At 41.9% G+C, this 16,404-nt stretch overlaps 1 long non-coding RNA gene across 1 annotated transcript; it reads right to left on the bottom strand.

Annotated features, from left to right (window-relative positions):
* Window positions 1–6,174: 6,174 nt before the first annotated feature.
* Window positions 6,175–15,776, bottom strand: LOC134135944 (uncharacterized). The gene is made up of 3 exons (XR_009957389.1): window positions 15,691–15,776; window positions 13,912–14,104; window positions 6,175–6,275 (listed from the first exon to the last, which is right to left on the bottom strand). It is a non-coding gene; the product is annotated as an uncharacterized LOC134135944 (long non-coding RNA).
* Window positions 15,777–16,404: the final 628 nt, after the last annotated feature.

Raw genomic sequence — 16,404 nt, 5'->3', positions numbered from 1 at the left:
CAAGCAAAACCTTGTGCAAAGAATCCTTGAAATTGTTTGGCTCTCTGGAAACTTTTGCACTATTAATTAGAAATATATAGTAAGAGGAAAACTAAAATACGAAAGAAAAAGGCAAAAGGAAAACTTTGAGGAAGAACTTCCGAGCATCTGCAGAAAGCTTAAGGACACATAGTCACTGAGAGACAAGTTCCTCCTATCCAGCCACTGTCCACAGAGCTAACCTATTTTGTCCACACAGTTGGGCATGGCAGTTAAAATGAGCTCTTTTCTTTGTATGGGTTAGAAACCTGCTTTCTTTGCAGAGTTGCATGTTCATGGCAACCATCTCCCAGTGCTTTCCAAACCCATCACCACCACCACACACCCAGAGAAGCAGACAGATACAGTGCACTGAGGGGGGACCAGTGAGCGATTCTCCCCTCCTGCGCCAACAGCAGTGAGACACCCTTGCTGGAGGAAAAGGGATGCTCCTGGGCACGGTGCAACCTTGAGATCTGGCCTGTAGCAGAGCCTGTCCTGCGGAGAGGGCGTATTGCAAATGTTCGGGTACCCACAGTGCCCAGGGCTTGGTTTCTTTCAAAGTTAGCTTCCCCATCCCATCTCCATTTTTTTTTCATTTCTCAGAAGAAAAACAGTGACTTCTGTCCCTCACTGACGAATGAATTGGACTGGAATACAGTATTCTGTTTTCTTGCTTCTTCTCATCACGCTGCCATTCCCAGGGTGGGAACTAAATTAGAGGTCCTCTTTACCACAAACAAAGCAGCTTTTAAAACAATTTAGAAGGAGATCAAAATTTAAAAGCAATTAAGAAAGAACTAGTCTGTTTTCCTTTAAAGGCAAGGATCATATCACTGCAGGAAGATCTGGATACAGCCCTGGGAATATTTTTGGCAGAAATACTTTCTAGGACATTAGAAAAGAACCACCCAAAATATCAAGCTTTTTTTTTTTTTCTTTTTTTTCCAAAGGGCTCCACTGGTGGTGAATATACTTAGAAAATCTGCAATTCCCCCAGTCAGCTTTTCATTTCTAGTCAGCTTTGTCCCAGTACAACACATTTTTTTCTTACTGTTCATATTCCAGTAATTTTGTTTTATGGATGTTGTCTCTAAAGTGAAACATGCTCAGATGAAGCCACCTCCAGACAGTACAATCACATCTTGAGTTATCTCAACCATGACATGGATTTTTAGGCTTAAATAGTCACTGTAGCACTTATTTCATCCACCTTTTAGCCAGATGTAGTTGTTAGCTCAGTGGACGGCCTGCCTGAGCACATCTGAGCTGATAGGTTGTGCTCTCCTGAAATTTCATATCTCCTTCTGTGGCAGAACCAAACTGACCCAGGCATGCAAGATGCCTCAGTAATATTCACAGCAGCAAAAAATCATCAGGAAATTCTTGCTTCTTTTTCCCTGTTGTCACTGACAGCATCCAAAACCAGCTGTGTTCGTTTTTTGAAATGCTATTTCTATTCCATTGCCAGCTACTGCTTTCGAGGACTGTTTATCAAGTCTCACATCCATCCTTGTTGAACTGTTCTGTGTGTCCCTTGCACAGCTGCTGTCAAACTTTTCTTTGGTCTGCCTGAGACAGCCAGATTTAGCAAACCCTGTGCTGCAAATGGTACCACCATTTCATTATGTTTGAGCCAGGCCCTGAGGGAGCAGGCAGGAGCCCACACACTTAGATCAGTAAGCAGATCAAATACAGCAGTAACAGATACCCTGTCAAAGTATTGTAAACATAGTCATGGAAAGTACCTTTCCTTATTGGCAAAATACATCCTTCTGACCCAAGCCTGTCCCCTAGGTTCAACCAGGGTAAAGGCTCTTGCCCTGTGCTGCTGTTCCCCTTGTCTGCTGGTTCACTCACTGGTCACGTGCTGAACAGGTATCGCCAACTGGATCTTCTGGGATGGGTGCTGGCACTGCACACTGCACTCGCATGGGGCCTCTAGGAGCTCCCACTGTAGAAATAGGCACCTAGCCCTAAATCTGTGGGTTGAGGAAATGTGACAGATGTTTAATTCCTCCTTTCTCCAAAGAGGCTGTTGTAAATGCCTAACTTGTGACAGCCTACCAGAAAATAGCCCATGTGTATCAGGATCGTAGGCTACCTGTGGGATCGCACCAAAGTGCTATCACTCTCCACCTCCTATCTCCTCTTTTTTAAATTCTGACTCAGCTATCCTCTGAATATCTGAGTATTTCCTGCTGGAAGTGAGGATGCCCCTTTCATGGACTGATTTTCCCCTTTGTGCTTTCCAATCTCCCTCTGAAGAATGTTGTATTCCCAAACAACTGAGAGAGGGGGTTGGAAACAGCATTTTACTGCACCATGTTTGCATGCCAGCTTGCCACATGCATGCTGTCTCTTGGCTTGGGAAAGCTTGATTAAACCAGCAGCATTTCCCTGCACACAGAGGAGGGATAGAGATTTTCCTCCTACTCCCACAGTCACATGTTTAAGAATGGGCAACATCACTCAAAGAAAGGAGGCAGAAATACAAATCACTTCCACTTCCTCCTCTCACACTTTCCTGAAGAGAAAGACCATGAAGGAGTACAGCATACAGCAGTACTTTTATAAATACACTGACATCACCTGGCAGCTGCCTTACATGCCAGTAGTTGCATTTCAGTGGGTTCACATGAATTCAGTGATTTATGGGGAACTCCAAGGAAAAAGCATAAATATAAAATGAGACACCAGTCACCCCTTTAATGAGTGACCAGTCACACACTTCTCCTTTTTTTAAGATTATTAGTAATATGACATTTAGAAAGGTATTTAACTGGATGGTTTCATCTACAAGAGAAGGAGATAAGGGAATAATTTCTAAATAAAAAGCTTGTGTCACTGTTCAGTGATGGTTTTCTGAAAGCAAGGGAAACTCTTTTGAGGCTGACTCTTCTCTGCAAGTTGCTATTTGTAGCCTGCTCTACGCATGGTCTTGCAAGCCTGCTATTAAGTGTTGTGAAAGACAGGCAGTGCTAGGCAACGAAGAAAATAACACACAGGGAGCCAGTCCCCAGGTTGGAACAGACTTCGAGTTGCAAACTCAACCTTTCCAACTTTAGAGGAGCTCTGAATTTACTCACACAAAGATTAGTAGCCAAGCACTATTCTTAAAATGGCTTAAAGCTAGCAAAACTCGATCTGAAGGTCTTTGATGCCAAAATAGAGCTTTCCTTTCCATCCACAGCTGTGCATGCAAAAGATGATAAATTAAATTAGCTATTGTTTCTCCAACTGTTTGCTGAGACTCAAGAGCAATTTTTTTAATGGAATTCAGCAATGAAACAAAACCAGCCCCATTTCAATATTTGTATATATAAATTGAAAACAAGCATTCACTTCCATTTGTGCATTGTTCCCTCCCTAGTCCCACTCCAATTAATGAAAACACATCAAATAGTTGAACGGTCTGTTGTCCAAAGCTCTGTTTTTTTGGCTTAGTGCTGATATCCTTGGCATGGATCTCACTAATTTAAATTTTATTTGGATGTTCTAGCTTGCCATTATTCTATTATCTTTTAAAGTGAAATCCCAAGCAATTATTAATACTCTGAGGAGAGGCTGAATTGCTTTAACCATTGGACCAAATAACACAAAGGAAGTGAGACTATTGCACTCTAAAGAGAAGAACTCTCAGTGCCCTCACCCAAACCTGATTTCCTGGAAAGAGGTGTGCACCGAAGACACTGAATTGGACATTTTTTTTCCTCATTGTCCTCTCCTGGATTCTCTGCTCCCACTATACTGAGCTGATGGGGAGGTGGAAAGTGCAAAGAAGGAAACTTCAGCTTTGCTACTTCAACTCCAGACTCTAGGGACCCAGCAAATTGCTCCTACAAGTCAGAGCACTGTCCCAGGGAACAGAAGGAGAGCAATAAAACAATTGCAAAAACTGTCCTTAGTAAGAAGAACCGTAAGATAGTCAAAACCCATAAAGACCAGTGTTGACAAGGCCATCATTAGCTGCTCCACAATGACAAGCCCTTGCAGAAGAAAGGCTGTAGAACAGATTAAGACTGGGAACGCTTCTCAACTTGGTGGAGGGAGAAGGACAATCTCTTTTCCAGAGGTCTGGCCATGGACCCATACCTCCCATTACATCTCCAAGAGGGTCCCACACCTCACACAGACCTTACATGTATCTCCTAATCCAGTTTTCTCCTGCAGGAGGGATACAACTAGTTCTTTCCTTAGATTTTTGGCAGGAAGACTTGCTTCATAAACAAGTGTGAAAGTAGAAGAGGCAGATGCTCTCCTCCTTCTGCACATAACAAAAGCAAGTAGCATAATCAGAATTTTACAAGAGTTTTCTGCTCTCTAATTTAAAACACGGTGCAGATAGTGGCATGTATTGCACGTCATGTGCCATAGCATGCGTGCCAATCATTCCATGACATAACCTCAGCCCCTGAAAGGCAAGGCTTTTTCAATAGCATTTCTCATTTCTAGGAAAAATCTCTTAAGCATATAAGAGATGGAATAATGTCCTTATTCTGCCTGCAACAAAATGCATATTCTGCATATATAATCCATATATAGTCCACAGGCTTAGGAGATCCGAAACCCAGGAGTAGTAGGCAATTTCCTTGTATCTGGTGTGAAAATGTCAGCAGCCACACAGTTTGTTCCAATGCTAGTAAGCCCAAGCAGAATGTTTAAACATAGCAATTTAATCATCCAAATGATAACCCTTATTATATTGTGTAAACATAGGCACAAGTTACACTATTGCAAGCACAGAAAGGGTATCAGAAAGGGAGCATAACTAAAATTGTGTTTTATTTAAACATCATCCTGAGCAAAGAAAGTTAAAAACCAAGGAGCAATTTGAAGGGGAAGTACTTGGGTTTGCTGAATAGAAACAGACAAAGAAATAAAGAGCAAAATATAACCTGAGCATTACACTGCCCTGTCACTATAAACCAGCCGGGCAGAAGAACCAAACACCCTTCTGAAACCAGTCAAGTCACATCAAACAACTGGCCCATCCCCCGAGTGCCACCAGTGTGCCCGGTACAGCCTGGCAGAGGGACTTGCGTGAAATGCAAAGGAGCTTCTGTAAGAAGCAGAAATGCACCAGCTAGAGAGGCTGGTGGGTGGTAATCTTACTGTCAAGCTGGGGGAAATGTAAAGATAAATAAACACTACTGAGAAAGACAAGTTCGAGGGGTTTGTTATATTTTTAAATATATAGTATTATGATAATTTAGGATCCATGCCACAGAGCTTTAGCTTCGTTCTTAACTTTTCAGGTACAAAAGATCTTAGCAAGGTGTATGATGCAGCACATCAGTTGTTTCTCAGGCCTGTGTTCTGCTTTCATCTTCAGCTTGTCTCTTCCCCTAGAACTGTGCATTCAGGCCATTCCTTACAGTAATTGCTTCTTCCTGCGTAACTCCAAAACCATCTCCCCTCATCTTGCTGAATTTTCACTTCTTTCACATTCTTGACTGTTGCTGTCTTCTCTCTGGCAGCTATTCTGGAAGCATTGCTGTCCCTTCTTTTGACATCATGACCACCACAAGCATAAAAAATAATAAATATAGAAAATATTGTTGCTAAGGCCATTTTTACACTCTTCACCCACTATATTTCTTCCCTGACTCTTTTAAGTCATTCCATTGATTTCACCTTCCACCACATCAAGCACCAGCTCTCTGTCCTCTCTCTCTCAGAACCCCTTGGGATACAATTCCCATCATGTTATCTTAGAGAAGAATTGCGACTGTCACCCCGTCACTAGGAGCAGCCTCAATCACCTGAATCTCCATTTCTCCCACAAGCCTATTTTTGCTTTCTCCTACTTGTCCCCTTACAGTAGACAAAATCCCATTCGCAGAAGCAACCTTCACCTGCCTACCTTTTGATTACCCCTCAAAACTTACTTCCACCTCAAACTATCTGGAAGGCAACAATGAGAGGAAGAACGGTCATGCAGAGAGCTGCCTTTTCTACTCCCATGGGAGGAAAAAAGTTTTCATGCTACCCCTCTTCCTGCTTCCTTTTGCTTTGCAGATTGCAAATACTTGAAGACCTATACTATAATTTTCTATACATCACACTTAGCACAACAAAATTTCTGCCTTGATTTGCTTCAGGTAAATACCATAAAGTGAAAATGTTACTATTTGTGCATTTTTAGCAAGGACACTTAGGTTAAGGAGAAGCATCTCTTACCTTTTTACATCATATTGCAGCCTTGATCTAATTCAGAATAAGAATGATTGCTTGGTATTTTCTTTAACTGGTGTCTGTAAAAGACTAGAGGATTTGGAATCACAATCCATACTGTTGTATGCCAATGGCATAAATGTGTATGCAACTGTATATACACATAAGCATCTTTAATATTTAGTCTCCTTGATTCTTTTATTAAAAAATAAAAATTGGTTTTAATAAATTAGAATTCTCCAAGATCATGCATTAATTTTAATATTTATTTAGAAGAACTGTGACCTTTTAGAGACTCACTTAAAGGCTATTACATATTTCTCTCCAAAATGAAATTGCTTTAATTTTAAAGGTTTATTGTTGTTATAAAGATGAGGAATGTCAGGGTACAGTCAATTTTAATATGGCAGAATGCAATAAATGTAGTAAGTGCAGAGACTGAACAAAGTGATCCACACATTTACAACACAGAATGAAAGCAAATGTTTTTTAAAAAGGAATAACAATTTGCAGAATTCTTCCAGTAAGTGAAAGAACTGGGGAAGACATGCTATGAATATTTAACTTCTTTCTTTATCCAGAATAAGGGTGATGATAAAGGAAAGGAAAGGTAAAGGATTCATATCAGGATATTCTGTGGAAGTAATACTACAGGAAGTGATATACGTGACACCAGTTCAAGCAAGCTTTACGGATGTCCCGGTATCAGCATGTGCCAGGTGTGTTTGTGCCTGCATTAGCCAATTAATATGCACACTGAAGTGTTTCATTAGATTTACAAAAATGGTTTGTCAATTATTTTTTAAAATTCAATTTTGTTTCCTTTCTTTCAAAACACAGAATCCTAGGAGGTCTGAGACAAGCTGGCAGAAAGCCAGTCAGGTTTCTGGCTGTGTTTTGGCAGAAATTTGCTGATACATTTCTGCAAAACCTTTCCCTTTTCTTGCAACGTTGCTGGGTGGCTCCAGTGCCAGCTTCTCACTTCCTCTACTGCTGTCTCTGAATATTCAGATCCCTATGGAAGTAGAGAGAGACCGTTTGAGAGCAGGGACTTCCTGACTACAGGAAAGAATCCTTTGGGGGAAAAGGCACCCACACCCCCTGAGAAGTCACTGTTGTCCCTGGGAGCAGGCTGGCGCTGAGCAATACCTTGTCCTCACCTCTGGCTCTTGCTGTGAACACAGCAGCTGCAGCCTCCTTCGGGCAGAGGGAACACTTTCACTGCAGATTTTCAGGGCTTAAGAGCCACAAGCACATCTGTTTACTGAATACTAATAATCTCCATGTGTTATGTAGCTCGTCTTTCTGATGTCAGTGCTCATATAGTATGGAAGATAACAACTTGCAGGGAAGAAGGTCACCCCTGCCAAATCTAAGAATCAGAGTTTCACTTCCTTTTCTGTGCAGCAAAAACAATCCCATATTTTAAAAATCTCCTCTACCAAGATATTTACCACATTCTGTATTCTGTATTCATCACCATGGCTCCTAAGCACTCACTTATCTGTAAAGTAGTAAAGAGAGATCCACTTAATTTTGACCTTTAAAGAAAAAGGGGGAAATGTTTAAGTGGCAGACTGGATTGCTAGCAGGACAGAGAGCCTTTGCTCTTTGGACTGCCATCTAAAAGCACTGCTTTGCAGAGCTCTTTGGTGAACTCAGGCAAATTTCCAGCAGACAATTCTCTGGATTGCACTGGGCATATTGCACTAGTTACAAAAAAGATTGTAACTCATCCCTCCTTTATTCTTCTGGATGGACTGTCCTAAGCTAAGCTGAGACTGTTTGGGTAATCTGAGCTACATCTCCAATGCAAGGGGTCAGATGGAGTCTACTGAATAGCTGGAAGAAAACAGCATTTGGAAAACACAGAGTTGGGGTTTTTTCAGTTACTTTCCAGAGCTCAGCCTGGGGGCCAAGCCGTACGAAAGGACATCGCAATAAACAAGTTTTTTTTTTCATTTCAAAGCATGAACCTTAATTTACTTCTCACATCTATGCTATAATTTTGTAGTGTCTGGCACTCTGTGGAGACTGTTGATATGTAAATAACTAATTAGAGAAGACTCTCTTTATCTGAGAGAACCACAGTCTTCTGAAGGCAGGCTCACAGTAGAGCTAAGACTGCATGAGTTGTATAACATGCCCTTGGCTTTTGAAGGAAAGCCAGGTCAAATCCTGTACAGCTTTGTCTGCTGAAGGCATACTTTTCCAAAAAAAATCAAAGCTGAAGTTATATTCCTGAGTCTGTATTTCAGCTTCAGAAGTGAAGCTGGATTTTCAACTTACCAACACCCTTGAAATGAGTGTTATGTTCCAAGGATACTGAAAGTCAGGTTAATTATGTAGGAGCCAACATCTGGCAGCATGGCCAAAATGTCCAAAATGCTCTTCAGTGTTTCAGAGCCAGGCAAGATGTTTGAGCTAAAAATCCTAGCCAAGACATGGGCAACCATCATGTTTTTCTTCCCTTCCCTAATAAAAGAAGCACTTCAGTGGAAACAGAGCTATGACTTTCTTGTGCTCATGTTGCCCTCTGAACTGTCCATCTTTGCTGCTGATTAGAATATCGAGTTCTCCATTTTGTTTCAGAAAAGTACCTAGAATTGAACGTGGGACATTAAGAATGGAGAGTGCTGTGGGGAAGAGAAGAGAGAGAAAAGCCTCAGCTAAAGTAAAGAACTAGAAGACAATTCTGTTTGATACAAAGGCAAGATTAACTACATATTTGTGTGTCAGAGAAGCATTATTTTTCCCTCAAAAGACAGAATTGAGGAGGCCCACCTTTGATTATATGTCCTCTCAGCTGTTGTAAAGAGTGACACCCAGTCAGGAGAAAAAAGGGTAAAGTAAAAGTTTTTAAAGTAAAAAAAAAAAAAAAAAAAAAAAAAAAAAAAAAAAAGGAAGGCTTTTCTGAAGGCTTTTCTTCTTAAGAAAAAAGTCATCCTGATCCCTTTTGTGGATTATAGGTTGAGAAAGCTGCACCTGGGCCTCTCTCAGGCCTGAAGACAGGCCTATGACAACAGGAATGCCTGAAATCTAGGATACTTTCCTTCTGTGTCTCTCTCTCAACTCTCAGCTGTGGATGAGAGTTTTGCAGGTGAATAGATGAAAATCTTTCTGGTCAGTCTCAATCTATTCTGGATGAAAAGATTATCTCTACTGGATTTACTTCTGTCTGTAAACAAAATGTTTACTCAACAGTGATGTCCTTGTGTGTCTGGTATACTGCAGTAGCTATTGGCATGCTACTTCTCATATGCCTTGAATATTTCCTACAGATTTTTTTGTTTTATAATGCTGTGATGATGAGGGGGTCCCCTCCCTTCTGTCCCTCTTTTTTACACCACTCAGGGTTTCTTTCCATCATAAAGAGCAACAAAGTTAAAAGCCAAAGCCATGGTAATCTCTGCCATGGTAAAAATAAAAATAAAGTATGACTAGAACCAAACAGAGCTGAACTGCAGTCTACACTGCTATCTGATTCAGGGGAGTTTGTAGGGAGCCCACATGTCCAGACAGTGAAGCTGAAAGTTTTGGGATAAAATCTGGGCCAAGTAGGCAGGTCCACTCTGCAATAATCTGTGGGGTGAAATGCATCCAATAGCTAAAATGGGCCAGAATCTGATGGCGCGTTGTTCCTGGCACTCCTCAGGAGGGCAAACGAGAATATTGCGCTTTGCAGAAGGCGGGCTGGTGGACAGAGGGGTTTCATACCGGCACTGCAACTGTTCTGTTCCAGTCAGCGCACAGAGGTGTGCAGGACAGGATGCGGAGCGTATTGCCAATGTCGCACTAGCTTAGGGCTAGTGTTGGGCCTGATGGATGAGACAGATGGGCTGGGAGAACAGGCCCTGTCGCAGAGCATCAGTTTGGCAACAGCCCCTGGAGTTTGGTGAGCACAGAGAGCCAGTCTGTGGCATTCACAGAAGGTGGTGAAATGACTGTGCTGGCAAAGTGGGGCCCGTCTACTTAGTAAGAGATGAAACTTAGGGCAGGCACCAACAAAGCGTTGGTTGTCACTGGCCAGCATGCTTAAAGCCTATTTGGAAAAAAGTGCCATTGGGCATGAAGGGGCTCATTTAGCCTGTTTCTCAGCCTTTTATCTTCTTTGTTCAGTCTACTAGAAAGGTTGACAAGCTGTTCAAATGACCTTGGCAGCTTTCTGACACAGGTGTCATTACTGGACTGAGACCAACAACTGATTTTAAATAGTCTAAGTAGCCTTTACACTAAAAGGATTTCTGTCTTCCCTGAAAACCTGCTTTTAGTGAGTGGCTTTAGCTTTTGATACTAGCTTCCCATTTCTTCAGCTTCTGCTTTGATAATTAAGGATGCCTGCGTTCTGTAAAATTTCTTGCATACTGACTGGGAATATCTCAATTCACCCTACCGCACCACCGAACTCTGCAGGTTCAGCATGACCTACATGCAAGCACAGTCCAGCAGCCAGCCCATGCACTGGCCTGGCTCCTCTGCTTTTTCCATTCAGTTCATAATCTTTCTCTCCAGAAGAGACAGAGAATTCAGAAAGCCAAGGCAATTCAGACACTTCCTCCAGGGCCTGCTCAAAGCCCAATGCAGAGGTGAAAGTTTGCCAAACGGAAGAGAGATGGGGAAAAGCAACTGCTTTGGGGTGAAAGGAGTAAGGGCAGCCTATACTCAGGGGTGAAGAGTTGCAAGAATCTCTAAATCCTAATTTAGCCCCTTGGGATGCCCAGAGTAAACCATTTGGCATATACCACAATGGCATGGACGACAAATGGAGCTTGATGTCACACTGAATGGAGGTCTTCCACCCAACAAGTTTATCCAGACAGTGGACATGAGTTGCAACATGAGAAATTCCAATTAGACATTAGGAAAAAAATTTCACCATAACAAACAGTAGACCAGATGCCCCAAAAGGCTGTGGGCAGATACTCAAAATCCAACTAGACATAGCCCTGAGCAAAGTTATCCAACTTAGCTCAGCTCTGAGCAGAGGATTGGATCAGATGTTCTCTAGACGACCCATCCAACTTAAAGTATTCTGTGACTCTGCAATTCTTCTATAATTTCTTGAAGACTCATGATAAAATTGTTCAGGCTTAAAGTAGCCTGGGAATATTGATGCTTTCCTGTACTCCTTTTGTTAGGCTCACAGTTACAGAACGCTCATCCAACCCAAAGGGAATTATATGAAAAGAAGAAGGTTCTAGAAAGCTATTTTCTCCCTACAGGGTGAAAGGTGATGTCAAGCAGAGTGAATTTTGACATCTTCATTTGAAGCACTTGGACAGACATGGCCTTTGAATCAGAATCCATCCAGGAAGGTCTCTTCCTTCCTTGGCACTGCTTCTGCTGCAGAGCACTGAACATCTTCTGGACAACCACGAGGGCAATTCAAAGCTTGAGGAACAACGGCAAACAGAACAGAGTTGCACCACCGATGCTGCCAGCATGGTAGTGGAGCAGTTTCATGAGCACCACTGGTATGACACATTGTAGAGTCCTCACATACGGACATGGGCCATGCAGGCGCAGGCAGCAGTGAGGGCAGTCTCCCTCCTTCCCTCCCATCAGATGCCAGGGCAGACAGACTGCACCAACACGCTTCCCAGTTCTGCAGGGACAGGAGAAGGGTACTGTCCCATGGATAAGTGGATGCAGAACACTAACAGCAGCAGAAATGCGGACTTCACAACTGCTTTGAAGCTTTTATGTTGCTCTCTCTAAACCAAATTCAGTTTTGCATTGCTTTTAATATTGCAGGGACAAGATCTGACTACGCTAGGAACTGCTGAATAAATAGCATCAGCTCCATACAATACGCTATATACATATGATAAAACAAATAAAAACTGTGCCACATGGGAGAATTAAGAATTACAGCTTCTTAAATATGCTATTATACAGTCTGTAGGTGCTGACCGGACATTGCTTGGAGTGGTGCATTCATTGTGTAGGTCACTGCACCTCACTGAAAAGAGGGATAGAATGGAGAGATTCACAAGAGAACAAAATTACTTCTGACATTGCATTTGAGACCGTATGATGAGACTCGCATGAAAGGAGATTTTAAAAGTCACCTACAAAACCAGTGTATTCATGTCCCACTCTCACAATGAGGCACCTGCTTGTCAAGAATTTTAACCTAAGATAGATTATGTCAAAATGTGGTTTTTCAGCACTTGTGGAAAAGCAGTGTCTTGAACAACTTAGTTTGGAGAAGAGCTAATGGAATATGACAATAGTCACTGGTGTTTTCCATTTTCCACAATAACGGAGGGGAGAGAGAAGGAAATACTCAAAATGTCAAAGGAACATGGTAAGATTTCTAAAATCCTTGACTTAGAGTAACTAACCTATTGACATCTCTTATAGAATATTGTTAGTGAGGTTGAAAGGATGATTAGGATTTATTTTTTGAAGCTGCCATTTCAGTCAAAACAAATGATACAATTGGTTCAAATCTCTGCACACAAATATCACAATTTGTAGTCATGAAGGAGCATCCTGTGCAGAAAGCACGGCAAAATGCCATGCAGCTTTGACCAAAGGGATTTTTTTATGTCCACTGTCCATTGCTCAATGCTCCTCAGGGTCAATCTATCTCATTTCTAAAGTTAAGGATCTGCAGTGCAATTATCATAATAACGTACATGAAATTCTATACAGGATTTACAGAGTTACACTTACGAAAATGCCTTGATTACAAAACACAGCATGAACAGCCACTAGATGCTGAAATCCATTCCAGCAGATTTTTGCCGGAAAGCTAACTGAGACCCTGATCTGAGCAGTTAACACAAACTGTAATACTATTTTCTTGTGCTCACTGTCCTCAAAAGATTCACTGCAGTTCCTAAAATGATTGCAGTGCTCAAAGGGTAATTTTTTCTGCAATTAAGGAGTCTTAAAAACGAAAGCTGCTCTATGCCATTGTCTCACATACTGCTCCAGTTCCACCCATTATCTACTATCAATATCTTCGTTAAGCTATATCAACCTTAAATTATATCAATCCACAAAACAGATTTCAAGTTCATCCATTCAAAATTGGTTTGGTAAGTGGAAACACTTAATACAATGAACTTCATTGTTATGTGTCATTCCTAAAAGATTATTTCCATTTAATGGCTTCTGAAAATAATATATCACAAGTACGCGTATAAAGAGGAATTCTTGGCAATACAATGCCATTAAATTTGGAGTTTCTTGAGTTTGTTGTTCTTGACAATATATTCATGCTGTACTAGTCTATGGCAAGACATTATACCACCTATGTGAAGGCCCAAGCTTGATGAAAGACAACTTTTCAGATATATTCTTGCAGGCAAATTCTGTATCTGTGCAAATTTCACTAATTCATAGAGGACTACTGTTTTGTTGGTTTTGCATAAACTTTATAACATTTAATGGAATAACTATGCCACATTTTCCATATGATACCACTGAATAGCTAGATACCAGGATGATTGAAAGGTGTCCAAAATATCTACTTGCCAGGCACAGAATTATATTCCATGCGAGGTTTTTCTGTACCAGCCTTACCATCAGAGCATCTAAAGAAGTGCTTAGTATGTTCATGGTTTTGCTCTCCCTTTTCTTTTTCTCTCTTAAGGTAGAATTATATTTACTTTATATGATTTTGTTCTAATGATTATTATTCTTGTGACTTCTGCTGTTGTTCTATGCTTCCTCTCTTTCTGAAACAGGCTGGTCTATACTTACATTGGACAAGAAAAAGTTGTTTGGAGTAACTTGAGATAGCTCTGCCTCAATTGAGTTTGACATGATTCGGGGAAGATGACGGGAAATTCTTGGACCTGGAGCATTGCTGGAACAAGTGGTGCTTATTCAAGTTCTTGTGCACTTTGTCACCCCGGGGCAGTGAACACCATGAAGTCCAAACCAGGTGGCAATACTAGAAGAGATGAAGACAGATGTAAGTGTAGTTGGATGTCACATAATCATAGCTTCACATGAAATAATTTCCTTCCAAATTGAAAATATATACTCAGGGAACATGATCTCTGCAGAGGACACTGATTCAACAGATTCTTTAAAAAGGTTCAATATAAGATATTACAATAATGCTTGTGGTACCCTGAGAAGCAATTTCAATTCTAAGCCCCAGGCATTTTCTGCTATGCAGAATGACATGCAAAGTCTCTGAAGTACATATCAAACAGCCCTGGGGAGAAAAAAAAGTAATCAGCTGACTGCTATTTGATGTGTGTGTGTGTGTGTACATGGCACTCCAAGAAGTACATCTAGTTTCAGATAAAATACAGCACATTGGAATAACGATTTTACTGTCTCAGCTTTCAGATGCAGCAGGAGTCACTGAGAGAATATGCAGCACAGTTAAAAGCACTCCATATCTAATAGAGCACCTCTTTATGAGAATCTTCTGTTAAACATTTGAAATATAATATATTGCTTTGGATAAATATGTAACAGGAATTGGGAGTTATTGATGTGTCATAAAAAGTGTATTCCAGCAAGAGCAGTTACCTTGTTAATTAGGGATAGCAATCCTGAAGATTCAGTTATTTATACGATTTTAATTTAGTTCCAATTCTAAATGAAAGTTTAAATATAATTGCATCTAATTCACCCAGAGGATGAAAAGGCCCATTTAACAAAGGACATTCTGCCTTCATTAAATGATTACACAAGAAACTTGGAACTGATGGTATTTTACAACACTGTTCCAAATCCTGGGAGATTTGCATCAGATGTGCTACACACATTTGAGGAAATCGATTCTGGAACCCCGGTAAATGAATCCATAAATTATACTTTAATATCTCAAAGCGCTGCCTTCTTCAGATGGAATTTGTCACTCCCAGGATCAATACGGAGAATACAGAGTTAGGCGCGCTTCATGGAGAGCAACTCACAAGACTGAATCATTACGTTATGTTTTGATGTGTCACATCATTGGAAATGCATCCCTGTTTGAACTAGCAGGCACCCCTGCCTTGGAGCGAAGACTGCATGTAAGAATGTGCTACAGGTTAATCCTCAGCTGCAAAGGAGATAATGGGAAATAACATTAACGAAACTTGACAAATACATGTAGAAAAGCAAGATCCATTAAAATTATTTAAGAACTGAACACTTTGTAGAACAGCCGTTGTGATCACACCCGATTGAGGAAATACCAAAAAGGGCCCTTCTCCCCGAGAATCAGAGGAGCGCCGAGATATGTCCACAGGCCACGGCGCGGTCCTGAAAGGGAACAAACAGCAATATATGGAGGAGTTATATATTCAGGACTCGATTTTTAGACCAGCCTCCATCTCCACCACTGTATTTCTCTGCGGCAAATGGTGCCTGTTACAGGAACTGAGCAAACCCCTCCGGTTTCCGTGCCTCGCACGGACGCCGGGAGCCAGTCGCCACGGACCGGTGCTCACCGAGGGCCTCGTGCGCAGGTGCAACCCCCTCTTTCCGACTCCAGCTCCTGACCTATTTCTGCTTGCCCGGGTTTTGCCTACTTACGAGTGCTGGCGCGGTGCCTGCTGCACCAAAAGTTCGCTGGCCAAGCCGAGGCGCAGGAGAGGTGGGTACGATGTCGCTTGATCTTGTGGTGCCTTGGAGGCACCTTGGTTCCCTTGCCCAGACCTTTCTGAGCCCCTGTTCTGCACAGGGCAGCACCAGGATTTCTGACCTCGTCCCTCGGTCCTCAAAGGGGGAGCAGGCTATCCAGGCAAGCAGCTGCTGAGGATCACAGACGATGACGGGCAAAAGCCGGCACCGCGGTGCTCGGCGGGAGCAGCGGCAGAGCTGAAAGTCGCCATTCTTCGACCTCCAGCGCATCTGCAAAATTGTCAGTCAACGCGGGGTTTGTTGCACCAGAAAACGTGAGGGAAGAGCCAGCTGCTGTGTCCCCAGCAAACGCACACTGCTTCTCGCAGCGTGTAACACGCTCAGCAAAAAAAACACGTTCTTCCTCTGCAAAAACAGACATCCCTCATGTCACGTTTAACATGCTAAAAATGAAGGCTCTGTCCTCCCTTTACCCCTTTCTTTCTGAAAAGTACTACAACAGCTTTTCCTGCTTCCTTATTTTCCAGGCTGTATCTCCATGAAGGCTGTGCCCACTATTATAAGCATGTTTTCCCTTGTGTATTAAAAGGAATGATATTGAAGCATCCAGAATAAAGGGGGTTGATTGCTTGTTTTGGCTGTAGTGATGGCCTGGACAGAGGCCAG

This window comes from Rhea pennata, chromosome 1 (assembly GCF_028389875.1).
Source record: "Rhea pennata isolate bPtePen1 chromosome 1, bPtePen1.pri, whole genome shotgun sequence".
Lineage (NCBI taxonomy): Eukaryota > Metazoa > Chordata > Aves > Rheiformes > Rheidae > Rhea > Rhea pennata.
Note: the sequence above shows the minus strand (reverse complement) of the source record. Positions and strands in the feature narration are given on the sequence as shown.